A 15,487-nucleotide genomic window follows, 5' to 3' on the forward strand; every position below is an offset into this window, starting at 1 on the left:
CTTTCAAAGGCTAATAAAATGTTGCACGAGATTACCAGCAGAACTAGACGGAGATTTTGGAAACTCCAATCACCATTTTGTGCAGTTCCACCAAAATTGAGAGATGTTGCCCACGTGACATTTTAGTTGAACTGCACAAGACACTCATTCCAAAAAAAAGTGTTTTGTGCAGTTCACCAAAAGGTCACAATAGCAACAAGGTGAAATGGATATCCCTATCTGCACAAAAAGATAGAAAGTAAACAGTTGCTAGTTAATAAGAATATACGAAACATATACAAAATGAAAAGAAGCATCTTAATTATGTTCATGGCAATCACGCAAGGATAGTAGAAATTTTAAAACGTCAGCAATACTTCATGTTACAAGAAGCATTACGATCAACAATGAGATTCCTCAAATATGGGATTACTTTAATGGTGGCATTGCTTGTTTACCAGACACAGTAAATCAACAGCAGCTAAAGAGTTGCTTTAAGGGCATGGGACCGTGGGGACACCAGGACACTCAGCAGCATAAAGGAGCAACTTACTTATCATACTGGGGAAAATAGCAGGAGTGCCATTTGTAACACAGTTTAATTGCATCTTATCACTAGAGGCATTAGATTAACAATAACACTGGTTAGACATGTCCCTAAGGTAACAGTGTGATCGCTTCATTTTACATGCGCCCTTACATTAACAACAGCAAAAGGTTGGTATAAGGACATGCGACAGTGGACGCATCAGCACAATGTACCTACAAGGAGGCATAAAGTGGTGATGCCGAGTTTGTTCATGCTATGTGAGGGCAGCAAACCTAATCCTGGAGACCTTGTACTATGTGAGGGTAGCAAATCTAATCCTGGAGACCTTTTACTATGTGAGGGCAGCAAATCTAATCCTGGAGACCTTTTACTATGTGAGGGCAGCAAATCTAATCCTGAGACCTTTTACTATGTGAGGGCAGCAAATCTAATCCTGAGACCTTTTACTATGTGAGGGCAGCAAATCTAATCCTGGAGACCTTTTACTATGTGATGGCAGCAAATCTAATCCTGGACATACTCTATTGACTTGTCCACCAGCCGCCACTTCCTATCCTTTTTCAACCAATAATAGATCTGTTTCTTATCCAGTTTGTACTGCGTTTTCCCATTATTTCCCTTTTCATCCAAGAGTCCGGTTGGGTATCCGGTCTCTACTACTTTCACCATATTATTTCCTCTTTGAATCAAGTCCTAGATTCATGCTACAACTTTCCCCCCTTTCTTCGTTGTTTGAACAAAGCCCTAGATTTGAATGCATGAAGTAGCTTTACCTCTAATAATACTAAAAATTTAGGTGGCTTTGGAAGAGCTGATGGGAGTAGAAAAAGATGCACATGCAGACACGTGGGGAGTTGGGGCAGTAGAGCAAGGCCACTTTCGAAGAACTTATACCTGAGGGTCGCTGGGATGTCGGCAGCGGCAGGTCGGATCTGCGGACAATACGGCAGGGAGGAAGAAGGGTTGGAGGACCTCCCGAGCCGACACTGTGTCAGAGAGAACAACATGGGCAGAGGATCTGGCCCCTCCGGCAGCTATGGGTTTCCTCCCTCGGCGGTGATGACCTCGTGAATGATGCACCTTTTAGTCCTCTACACACACCGGCCAAAGGGATCCGACCAGATCTGTGACCAGCGGTGAGCAGAGAGAAAATGTCGCTACCGCTGTCTTGTTTATATCTGGAGAGGATGAGAGAATGAAGAGAGCAACCCTAGTAAATCAAGCGCTCAGGCCCCTGCATCCATATATAGTGGAGTGATTATCTTTTTTCTCTCCACAACAAGCGTTTCAATTTGTGTACGTGGCATTGAAGAAAAGAAACTCTCTATTTAAGGTGACTACTGTACGACTCCTACTTACTACTACTAGTAGTACTACAGTATTGTTCACTTGTGCTCCCCGCCCCTCCATTCATTGAACAACCCCACGAGTGAATAAACATACAGTACTTATTGTATTTATATAGAACGAACAAGCTCGAACTATTTTCGCGTAGTTAAAAGTTGAGGGCGGGGCTTTTCCCGGGCAGTACGCGCGGCAGTTTTCGGGTAGGCGGTTTGACAGAGAGGCGAGGAGGGTGAGCGAGTGGGGCTGTGCGATTTGATGGCGCGTTACTGCTGGAAAGACTTGTGATATGACCACTCACTATAGTCATGAATTACTGGCGCTCCGACCGGGGTGATGCCCCCCTTCCGTTCCATGCTCTAATCTGGTGCATGACACGTCGACCCGGATGCTGGCTCTCCCACATGTCGGAGTAGTAAGAAGGAGCAAAGAATGATGCGGTATATACTAGTACTATACTACTCCCTCTGTTCCTAAATATAAGTCTTTGGAGAGATTTCACTATGGACCACATACGGAGAAAAATGAGTGAATCTACACATAAAATGCATCTATATACATCCGTATGTGGTCCACAGTGAAATATCTACGAAGACTTATATTTAGGAACGAATGGAGTACTACTCAGGTCGGAGGAGTGCGAACCACGGTAGCCCAGTGAACCAGCAGTAGAAAACAATGTGGTGATATGGCCATAAAAACAATGTGCTATGGTCCACACTGTAGCAAGTACAGTAACACTCCTCTTTGTTTGGATCCCTGAGTTAGAGCTAGTTTGGGTTGAAATAGCCTCAAATTATCGAAACAAGAGGGGTTAGTTTGAGCTAGTTTTCTCTAACCCAGCTAAAAAAATAGCCCGGTGGAGAGGTTCTAATTGGGTTAGTTATCCTCGGGCCCACTAGAAGAGAACTAAAAAAATCTCCTCTGCCCGCACCAGATCGCTCCCCCACCTATCACACGACTTCTCTCTGTTCCCCATAGGGTCGCTCGCCCTCTCTCTCCTTCGGCTGCCCTCTCCTTCCAGCCTCCGCCGCCCTACTCCAGCCGCCCTACTCCGGCCGCCCTCTCCCTCCGGTCTTCGAAGGTCGCCCCGCTCCCCCTTCACCAGTCGTTTTTCTCCCTCTTTCGTGCGCGGTGGCGGCACATCTACCAGGGAGGTCGCGAGAGGGGTGAGTTTGTTCGTTCCTTCTCTGTCTCACGGCCATATCAGTGATCTTGCTTGCTCTAGCGCTAATTCTGATTTGGAAAAGTAGATCCTGATCAAACATGGTATAGATTTGTGGTGCACGCATGGAATTGTTTGATGCTGCTTGAGGAGGTAATAAATCTTTCTAGAGGCCCAAAGATTCAGGTCACCTTTCTAGGTATTTCAATTTCAGGCTTGCATTATTTCTAGAGGCCCAAAGATTCAGTTCACCTTTCTAGGTATTTCAATTTCAGGCTTGCATTATTTCTAGAGGCCCAAAGATTCAGTTCACCTTTCTAGGTATTTCAGTTTCAGGCTCGCATTATTTCTAGAGGCCCAAAGATTCAGTTCACCTTTCTAGGTATTTTAGTTACAGGCTTGCATTATTTCTAGAGGCCCAAAGATTAAGTTCCCAGTCAGCGGCAAGCGGCCCTGCTACCCATGTCGGTGTCGACCTTAACTTGCAAGGGCCAGCGTCGGAGGGGTTCCCGGGGCTTGGGCTCTACAGAGCCTTCCTCCAGAGCGACAATGGAGAGCTCCTCCCTCGGTGCGTGAGGGGCTCCGGGCTCCCTCCCTATCATGAATGACTTCCATGATGAGTTAGCTCATTCTTTGTTTCATGAAGTGTTTTTTTATTTTGTGAAGCTTGATTGACGACTTGTATGTTTAAGTGGGATATCTCATTTGTATGGACAAAGTAAAAATTATCATGTTTTGCATGCTTGATTTGTATAGATGGTTCGTTTATGTCAATTGTGAGCGGGAGGAGGCCACAGAAGATCCGGCCACACCAAGAGGGTGCCTGGATCCAAGGGAGTTATTTTAGTCTGACTAAAAATAGTCTCTTTAAGAGGCTAAAAGTTCCAAGCACCCTTGACTAAAGAGGGGCTAAAACTAGTCTTGAGACTAAAAAAATTTAGTCAGGGGTACCCCTACTAAAATGTGGATTAGTCATCTCTCTCCTCATTTAACTCCTCTCCTTTAACACGGGCGAGTTCTGGATTGGAGGGTTTGGAGGATAATAAATGCTCATTAACTTGATTTTAGTCTCTTTAGTATTTGGATCCAAGCACGGGTGAGGCTAGCAAGTTTTAGTCTCACTATTTTTAGTCATGGAACTAAAACGTATCCAAGCACCCTCCAAATCCGGCAGGAAATAGGGTCCAAAGTAGTCAAATGATTGAGATAGAGCATTTATTGTCAATCTAACCCTGCCATCCATACACCTCTTTGGTTTAGAGTTAGTTCTGGGTTAGAATCTAACTCTAACCTCTAACTGAGTTAGAGTTCTCCTTGTCTCGGTTCATCGCCATCATACTTTCCCCATTCCTGTGTTTTCAGTATCCTGCGAATCAAAGAGGCCCTTTTTTGCCAGAAAAATCAAAGAGGCCCTTAGACTGGTTTCGGTCCGATCATTTTTTATAAACGTGTTATGTCCAAAATTTAATGAACGTGCTCCGGTTTCCACGAAAATAATCCGGTTTCATGTAGTAATTCATTCATTTATTTATTCTTCTGTGGGGGGTTTGCATGAAATTCGTGAGGTCTGAAATGTAAAGTGCCCCGGCATATGCTCTGAGTCGTGCATGCACTACGACCCAGATGCTCTAAGTCCCACATATCGGCGAATGGGAGCACGTGGAAATAGCCTAGGAGTACATATAAGAGGATAAATGCGTGAAATAATATGTACTGTGAAGCGTAGCTGCGGTTCGAAAAGGAGACCTAAAGTGATGACAGCTATAGGTCGCACGCACCCAACTAGTGGTACTAGACATACGACTAATTTTTCCCTCAAAAAAGAAAAAAAAGAGGCACGAGTGCTCAATACTCCTATTCTATAAACACGAGTCCCATCTGACAACAGCGTCCGTGCTACAGCTAGCTCTCCTCCCTCGTTTCTCTCTTCTAATTCTAAACTCGGCCGACGCCCGGTGGGCGGGGTGGGTTTGCTCAATTGCGGCCCCACCTCATAGTGAAAACGTTACGACTGGAATAAAAATGCCATATGCTCCCTCCGTTCATAAATATAAGCCTTTTTAGATACTATTTCAAATGGAATACAACATACAGATGTATGTAGACATAGTTTAGAGTGTAGATTCACTCATTTTGCTCCGTATGTAGTAGTCACTTGCTGGAATCTTTAGAAAGACTTATATTTGGGAACGAAGGGAGTACTATATTAATAAAACATTAAGGCCACGAGGCGATGCAGTGCTGGTTACAGGAGGCAAGAAGAAGAGATGCATCCATCGACGACGTCCACCTCCTCGACTCAGGGCGCCGGCCCACCAAACGGCGCCTAAGTAGCAGCAGCTTTCGTGGCCAGGTCGACGTGCTTCTGAACAATGGCGCCCAAAGATTCCAGCCGCTGGAAGAAGGCCAACGTCTTTCTATCCTCGCTTGCCTTGTAGTGGCCTATGTAGACGATTTCCTTGTAGACGTGGATGTGCAGGTCGACGGTTTCTTGCATGGCGAGGCACTGCGCGGCGAGCGCGGCCTCGAGGTGCACATTCTTCGTCGCGACCTACGGCACTTGCAGGGCCACTAGGGCTTGAAAGAGTTCGTCACCATGGAGGCCGATGAGGGTGGAAGGCAATGAGGAGCCTGGGCGCGCGGGCTGGAGCAGTACGGCAAGGTCATCCGCGCGCTTCTTGACGGCGGTGAACTTGCGGATGGAGTTGACCATCATGTCGACCATGCGAGAGGTGAAGCCGGCGTCGACGAGGGCTACGATGCCTGCGGTCGCCAGCACCGTCTGGAAACGCTGCGCGGTGCGGGGCTGCAGGCCAGCACCTTGGATGATTTGGCACAGCCGACTGCCGCTCGCGTCCATCGCCTCCATAGGTGCTTGTGGCTTCTGGTCACTTGGTCTTGGATTGGAGTGAGCAGTGTTGCGCAGAGACTTGGGAGTCGATGGATTGGAGTGGTGGGGCGCCTTTATTATATGAGAGTCCAAACTCTGTTGCATCACATCGTGCTGGCTCTATTCTGCTTCTCCAATTAATTCCCTCTCCATGTAATTGAGGATGCATCATTGACCGTTCAACGTCTTGGGAACTGCTACCCTCTCCCTCCTTGGCATTGAAGCACCTATGGACCCGTCGATGACGAGGTGCCTATGGTGACTTCATAAATTTCAAGATGATAGTGACGTGCGTGTGTGCGTTCATAGGGGTGAGTGTATGCGCGTGTATATGAGCCCTTGCGTCTGTACTGTGTAAAAAACGTAAATGCGTGTCAAAAAGAGACTAGTCAGTATACTCAATATTGTGCACCTCGGAGAGGAAAATGATAGAACTAGTACGTACTCCCTCTATCCATAATATAAGAACGTTTTTGACACTAGTGTAGTGTCAAAAATGCTCTTATATTATGGGACAGAGGGAGTATTTATTTACGGTGCAGATTCACTCATTTTGCTCCATATGTACTCCGTCTCGGTGTAGTCTAGTCACTTGTTGAAATCTCTAGAAGGGAAAATACTCCTTTCTGGTTTATAGGGCTATACTAGCAAGTAGTTGTACGTACTAGTACAATAGTGGGCTCACATAGCAATTTTGTCTCATGCAAGAGCCTGGCTATATGCGTGCTCCAATGCTCGCAACTGCAACGTTCGGTTTGCGCTTGGCTCTTCGCCTCTTCGAGAAGACGAACAATGATGTTACTACTACTGCTTCTATAGTGTCGAATCCACTACTGCATGTCCGTCCACATCGAGCGGGACGGATAGCTTGTTGTAGAAGTACTACTAAGTAAAAGCCTGTCCTCGTTTGCGAGAACCGCGCGCATGGGTGAGGGAGAAGGCGTGTAGTAAAATCAAGCTTCTCCTCATTGTACGAGTTAACGCGGCACATCGTAGCACTGGCCCCACATGCTTGCCTCTAAACTTGGCTGAAAGACCCGCAATGTACAATATATTTGCTGCAACCTCTAACATTTACCCACCACAAATTAAAATATATGTGGCCGTATGCATCATTCTGATCAGAGGCCGGGGAGTCCCCCCTTTTCAAAGAAAAAACAAATTAAAATATATATATTCCTATCTTGACCAGATGAGCGTGCAAACTACAATCACCAGGGTGTCAGGTAGGGCCAGAAGACCATTTTAATTTTTTTTAAAAACTTCGAGACGGCCACATAGCATGGACCCGACCCCAATGATTTTAATCTTATAGGCACGGTACATGCTATCCTAGACTACTCTACACATGAAACTGCCACACGAGCGTCCGGGCTGCGCTTGGCTCTTCGCCTCTTCGGGAAGTTGAACAATGATGGAGTACTACTGCACTGGAGGAGTACTACAGTACGCTTCTGGCCATCTGACACCGATTGAACTGTTGCATGTCCACCGCGTGCGTGAGGGAGAGCGTGTAGCGAAAGCTTCTCCTAGTCTTGCCAACCACCACGCTCGTGGGCGAGGGAGGGACGCTCCTGCCTTTGCGTGTATGACAGGTGGGCCCGACAGGTGTGTGGCCAACCTGTCATATAGCCAAAGGCAGGTGCAGTTAAGTCGGCGAGGGAGAGGATAATCAAACTTCTCGTTGATGTACGAGTTGACGCGACACATCAAAGCACTGCACTCGATATATTTCAATAATTTGCATTTTACCGATGCATTAATTACAACACATGCAACAACGCATCAAGAAAGTAGAGATCAGTGAGCCAGATCCTTGTCTTCCTTCTTCTTTTGCCCTTGTGTATTTCGGGCATAGCCGCATGTGGCTTTTTTAATTATCTTTCTAATTATGTAAGACAATTAATTGTCCTTATCTTTCTGTGGAAGATCAATGTTGCGAGGCTGGGATGAAGAAAACTCTTGCTGTGGCGACCCTGGCGTTGCTGTTCTTCTAGTTCCTGCTAGGCTTCCTTCACTTTCCTAGTTTCTTTTGATGTAATAATCGGTTTAGGATGTGGATTGTGTCGTCGGTTGTAATGTTGGGTTCTAGCGCGGATGTTTGGCCTTTGTTGGCCTCTTGGGATGTTGCGATTTCAATCTGGTAGCTTTTAGTCCTTCGTGTTAGGCTGGAGTTGTGCTGAACTTCTTATGAATTGTGGTGGTTTTCAGTAATGAAAATTGGAAGGGACAAGCCCTTCTTTGATAAAAAAATTAATCGTCCTTATATATTCATCAGTCTTGCTATAAGTTGCAGTAGATGCTATATAGGTCCGTCGGATCTTACATCAAGATCCGTGCTTTCAGATTTTCCTTTTTCTCTCTTAAATCTCAGTCGAGTGAGACATAGCCACACCATTAAACAGAGGATCGAGCACCATTAATGGAGACCTTGGGAGAGAGGTGGACGGTAGATGGAGGTCAAAGGGCTCTCCTCCCGATAAGCACGTGCAGGGGTCTGATCGCACGCCTCTCGTACTACTCAAATAGCTACCCTGCACGACGCCTCCTAGCTAATAGAAAATGAGGACGCGTGGCGGCACGTAAATGGTACTAGTAAGTAGGATGCCCACGGTTTCAACAATACTTGTGTTTCCGATTGTAACGTGACAGCACTTGTTCCAAAATGACTTTGTTGATTGTTAATGTGTGCGCCTTCGCAAATCGGACTGCAAATTTACCACAGCATGTTGGTGCCATGTCATGGCACCAAGCCAAGTTTCATTATTTTCATGCATGTTTTAGATTTACAGGAATTAAAAAACTAAGTTTCTCAATGTTTCCAACCCAGCCACGACGCCCAGAATTTTGAATTTCATTCCCATTTCTTGCATGTAACCTAGAAATTTACCCGAGGACACACATGTGATTTTTCAACCAACTTTGGTGCACTGGAACATGTGCTTGTATTTCAAATTTAAATTATGCACACAAAGGTGACGCGTTCCCTCCCAGAACCATGAGCCTTCTTGAGAGAAGCTCCGATTTGCAAGAAGCTTATACCAAAATTTGTTCCTATTTGGCCAATTTTTTTTACCACGGCATGGTACTACCATCACATGACACCATGCCAAGTTTCATGATTTTAAAACCAAGTTTCTCAATGTTCTCGACCGAGCCACGATGCTCAGATGTTTGAATTTGATTCTCATTTTTTGCATGGGACCTAGAAATTCACCCGAGGACACAAATGTGATTTTTCAACCAACTTTGGTGCACGGGAGCATGTGCTTGTAGTTCAAATTTGAACTATGCACATTAAATGACCAAAAACTCAATTAATGTGTAAATAAGGCCAAACGAAGCCGGAATAATTCCAAAATTTAATAGGGCACTCATGTAGTTCTATGTTGCCTTTGTAAATAAACTCAAGGGGGACAACGCATATCGTTTCGCTCACAAAGGTGGCACGTTCCCTCTCAGAACCACGAGCCTTCTTGAGAGAAGCTTGGGTTTGCAAGAAGCTTATACCAAAATCTGTTCCTATTCGGCCAATTTTTTTACCACAACATGGTAGTACCAGGACATGACATCCACGAGCCATGATGCCCAGATGTTTGAATTTGATTCTCATTTCTTGCATGGGACCTAGAAATTCACCCGAGGACACAAATGTGATTTTTTAACCAACTTTGGTGCACGAGAGCATGTGCTTGTAGTTCAAATTTGACTTATGCACATTAAATGACTAGAAACTCAATTAATGTATAAAAAACGACAAACGAACCCGGAATAATTCCAAAATTTAACAGGGCACTAATGTAGTTCTATGTTGCCTTTGTTAAACTCAAAGGGGGGGGGGCAGCGTATATCGTTTCACACTCAAAGGTGGCACGTTCCCTCTTAGAACCACGAGCTTCCAAATCGGCCCAATTTTTTACCACAACATGTTAGTGCCATGACATGACACCATGCCAAGTTTCATGATTTCCAGGCGAGTTTTGGATTTACATGAATTTAAAATCAAAGTTTCTCGATGTTCTCGGCCGAGTCATGACGCCCAGATGTTTGAATTTCATTCTCATTTCTTCCATGGGACCTAGAATTCAACCAAGGACACACATGTGATTTTTCAACCCACTTTGGTGCACCGGAGCATGTGCATACAATTCATATTTAGATTATGCACATTAAAAGTCCAGAAACTCAATTAATGTATAAAAAGGCCAAATGAACCCGAAATAAGTCCAAAATTTAACAGGGCACTCATATAGTTCTATGTTGCCTCTGTAAATAAAATCAGGGGGGAGGCAGCGTATATCGTTTCACACACAAAGGTGACACGTTCCGTCTCGGAACCACGAGGCTTGTTGAGAGAATCTCCGGTTTTGCAAGAGGCTTATACGAAAACTTGTCCCAATTCAACCAAAAATTATACGTATGAAAACAGGGTTTAGATTATCCCAAACATCTCGCTACCTAGACCAATAATGTACTATGATTTGAATTCAACATAAAATGGATACAAATATTTGAATTGGAGAGCGTATGGTACATGTAGTTCATAGTGAAATATGATTACTGCTATATGTATGTTTTTTGTTATCAAGATAATATTTAAATTATTGTATAACTTGACAACAATCATATTCAAATAAGGAAAATTGATTCAAATTTAGTCCATATGGTAGACGACAATATATATGTTCACATGGTGGAGTAAAATGTTCATATATGATGGAAGATCAAAATGTACGACTACATCAATTATAAACCGCAAGGTCACCTAACGATATATTCGAATTCAACATAACGTGGATTCAAAAATTGAAATTCGAGATCATGGCATCTGTAATCATATAAAAGGGACATTAATCTTTCTTTGGTGGGAATTGATTTGTTTTTTGTTCTTGTTGAGGGAAGTGCGAATCGATTTGGTACTGTGCAGGGTAATCTTGTTCTCCCGATTTTTTTACATTTTTCTTGTAGTTTTTTCAATGGCATCTATAGCAATATAGTAAAAGGGGACATGACTCTCTTGTGTCTTGTATGAATTGTTTTTTTACACGTTAAGTTTGTTCTGCCGAACAAGGAATCCGCACCTTGTTATCCCGAAATTTTCAAGCTCGAGTATCTTTTGTCTCACCTGCTTTGAAACTCCCGCTTCTTCAACCCGCGCCGCGCCTTGTTATCCCGAAATTTGGACGCGCGCGAGAACTCCCTCCTCATCCAAAATCGCTCCCATAGCCCAGACACGCGAAATCCCCCTTCTACCCCTCAGCCGGAAATGAAGCTCCACGTCGCGGTGTCAAAACTGGTGGGGGTACGCTGGTAACTTACCCGACATTTCGGACAAGCACGTCCCTAAGCTTGGCTCCCCCTCTCCCTTCGCCCCCCATTCGTACACCGAGGCCGCCAAAACCCGCAAACCCCCATTCTCCTCCGTCGGCTTCTCGACCACCGCCCAGCCGGAGACTCTTCCCCGACTACGTCGTCCACCGCAAGAGCTCGTCGTCCCTCATCCACCGCACCGGACGAGGATCCATTGTCGATCTCGTCGTCCCGCCCGATCAGCCGCCCCGTCCTCCACCTCCAAGGAGCTGCCCCGATGTTCGCCTCGTCTATCGCGCCACCTCAATCCCCACAGCGCCGTCTTGACCTGCCCCACTGGAACCGCATCACCCTCACCAATTCCTCCGATGAAGCCGAGGCCAACTCGGCGCAACCAAGGAGGTTCTGCACTCACCGCTGGATTTTATCTTTTATTCGATCTCACGGGGCTGCCGGTGCTCGATACCGAGCAGACATGGCGTGTCTCCATCGACGGCGCCGTCGCCGGCCACATCATCCACGGTGTCTCTCCCCCATGTCGTTGCTTCCTCGGCGGCGACTTCCACAATGGCACTAGCTGCAGCTGCTCCGGCTCTCGCTCGCGCTGCGGCTCTGCTCTTGCTGTCGGTCGCGCTGCTGCACTGCTCCTGCTTTCGTTCGTGCCGCTGCTCTGCTCTTGCTCTCGCTTGTGCTGTTGCTGCTGCTGCTGCACGACCTCCGGCAGCTACAGGAGTTGCTGCTTTAGCACTCACTCGCGGTGCTACTGCACGACTTGCTCTCTGCTAGTGCGTTCCCTGCTCAAGCGTCTGCTGATTTAGATCACTGCTTCTCTGCTACTAGTGCTCGAACGCCCTAAACATCTATTGCAATGCTCTGTTACTAGTTCAATCAGTTTCGACAGTAAAATTCAGTTTCGACTGTGAAGTTCATTTTCTTCAGTTAAGTTCAGAGTGAACAATACTTACAGCATCTGTCGGAGCGGCAGTGGCGCGGCTGATGCGTTTTACATCTAGCACTTTTTGGTGATGTATTTTACATCATCTATTGTAGATGATATTAGGGTCCCACTTCAGATTAACGTTGTCTGTCTTGTCATGCTTTAGCCTCATCACCATACACCTTAGCGGAGCTGCTCCAACGACGGAGCCGTCCATCACAGCGGAGCAGTACCCTCGGCGCCGTTTCTAGAGGCCTCGGATCTTCTTCCCCGCCTCCGACAGTCACACCAGCATCATCACCATCCTCCACGTCCAACCCAATGATGCTGAGGTCCACAAGGCTATGCCAAAGAGGTTGTACACTCGTCGCATCACTTTGTTTCTCCATTCCTCTGTTCTTCCAATTCATGTGAGCCAAACACACAGGTTGACTGAAATCCTATGTTTCCAAATGCTCTGTTTTGCACGTGTATTCCTATCCTATTCCCGTGTTTTTCCTGTCCCTGCGTTTATAGAATCCTCCAATTCTAAGGAGCCCTTACAGATTTACTTCATTTTCAGATAGGCGTCAAAGAAAACTCCGTGTGTTATGTCCTGCTCCTACCGTGCCATCATCCACCCCACCTGAGGTGCACCATCGACAAAAGCGTTCACTGTAGCAGAGATCCCCCCTGCAGATTTCCTTTTGTTGGGGAACGTAGCAGAAATTCAAAATTTTCCTACGTGTCACCAAGATCTATCTATGGAGAAACCAGCAACGAGGGGAAGGAGAGTGCATCTACATACCCTTGTAGATCGCTACACGGAAGCATTCAAGAGAACGGGGTTGATGGAGTCGTACTCGTCGTGATCCAAATCACTGATGATCCTAGTGCCGAACGGACGGCACCTCCGTGTTCAACACACGTACAGCCCGGTGACGTCTCCTATGCCTTGATCTAGCAAGGGGAGAAGGAGAGGTTGGGGAAGACTCCATCCAGCAGCAACACAACGGCGTGGTGGTGGTGGAGGAGCGTGGTACTCCAGCAGGGCTTTGCCAAGCATCGCAAGAGATGAGGAGGGAGAGGGGTAGGGCTGCGCCAAGAAGGAGAGGAACTCGTGTGTCTTGGGCAGCCCAAACCTCAAATATATATAAGGGGAGGGGAGGGGCTGCGCCCCCACCTAGGGTTCCCTCCCTAGGGGTGGCGGCAGCCCCCCAGATCCCATCTGGGTGGCAGCCACAAGGGGGAGAGGGGAAGGCGCACCTGGGGTGGGCCTTAGGGCCCATCTGCCCTAGGGTTTGCCCCCCTTCCCTCTTGGAGGCGCCTTGGGCCTTGGTGGGGGGGCGCACCAGCCCACCTGGGGATGGTCCCCTCCCACACTTGGCCCATGCAGCCCCTCGGGGCTGGTGGCCCCACTTGGTGGACCCCCGGACCCCTCCGGTGGTCCCGGTACACTACCGGTAAAACCGAAAACTTTTCCGGTAACCAAAACAGGACTTCCCATATATAAATATTTACCTCAGGACCATTCCGGAACTCCTCATGATGTCCGGGATCTCATCCGGGACTCCGAACAACATTCGGTAACCACATACAAACTTCCTATATAACCCTAGCGTCATCGAACCTTAAGTGTGTAGACCCTACGGGTTCGGGAACCATGCAGACATGACCGAGATGTTCTCCGGTCAATAACCAACAGCGGGATCTTGGATACCCATGTTGGTTCCCACATGATCCACGATGATCTCATCGGATGAACCACGATGTCGTGGATTCGATCAATCCTGTATTCAATTCCCTTTGTCTAGCGGTATTGTACTTGCCCGAGATTCGATCGTCGGTATCCTGATACCTTGTTCAATCTCGTTACTGGCAAGTCTCTTTTACTCGTTCCGTAACACATCATCCCGTGATCAACTCCTTGGTCACATTGTGCACATTATGATGATGTCCTACCGAGTGGGCCCAGAGATACCTCTCCGTTTACACGGAGTGACAAATCCCAGTCTCGATTCGTGCCAACCCAACAGACACTTTCGGAGATACCTGTAGTGTACCTTTATAGCCACCCAGTTACGTTGTGACGTTTGGCACACCCAAAGTATTCCTACGGTATCCGGGAGTTGCACAATCTCATGGTCTAAGGAAATGATACTTGACATTAGAAAAAGCTTTAGCATACGAACTACACGATCTTTGTGCTAGGCTTAGGATTGGGTCTTGTCCATCACATCATTCTCCCTATGATGTGATCCCCTTATCAATGACATGCAATGTCCATGGTCAGGAAACCGTAACCATCTATTGATCAACGAGCTAGTCAACTAGAGGCTTACTAGGGACATGGTGTTGTCTATGTATCCACACATGTATCCGAGTTTCCTATCAATACAATTCTAGCATGGATAATAAATGATTATCATGAACAAGGAAATATAATAATAACTAATTTATTATTGCCTCTAGGGCATATTTCCAACAGTCTCCCACTTGCACTAGAGTCAATAATCTAGTTCACATCGTCATGTGATTAACACTCGCAGGTCACATCGCCATGTGACCAACATCCAAAGAGTTTACTAGTGTCACTAAACTAGTTCACATCATCATGTGATTAAGACTCAATGAGTTCTGGGTTTGATCATGTTTTGCTTGTGAGAGAGGTTTTAGTCAACGGGTCTGCAACAATCAGATCCATCTGTACTTTGCAAATCTCTAGGTCATATTATAAAAGCTGCTTCCACGCTCCACTTGGAGCTATTCCAAATGGTTGCTCCACTATACGTATCCTGTTTGCTACTCAGAGTCATTCAGATAGGTGTTAAAGCTTGCATCGATGTAACCCTTTATGCCAAACTCTTTATCACCTCCATAATCGAGAAACATGTCCTTGTTACTCCAAGGATAATTTTGACCGCTATCTAGTGATCCACTCCTGGATCACCTTTGTACCCTCTTGCCAGACATGTGGCAAGGCACACATCAGGTGCGGTACTCAGTATGGCATACCGTATAGAGCCTATGTCTAAGCATAGGGGACGACCTTTGTCCTTTCTCTCTATTCTGCCGTGGTCGAGCTTTAAGTCTTAACTTCATACCTTACAACTCAGGCAAGAACTCCTTCTTTGACTGATCCATCTTGAACACCTTCAAGATCATGTCAAGGTATGTGCTCATTTGAAAGTACCATTAAGCGTTTTGATCTATCCTTATAGATCTTGATGCTCAATGTTCAAGTAGCTTAATCCAGGCTTTCCATTGAAAAACACTTTCCAAATAACCCTATATGCTTTCCAGAAATTCTATGTCATTTCTGATCAACAATAT

Source organism: Triticum aestivum, chromosome 1A, assembly GCF_018294505.1.
Source record: "Triticum aestivum cultivar Chinese Spring chromosome 1A, IWGSC CS RefSeq v2.1, whole genome shotgun sequence".
Lineage (NCBI taxonomy): Eukaryota > Viridiplantae > Streptophyta > Magnoliopsida > Poales > Poaceae > Triticum > Triticum aestivum.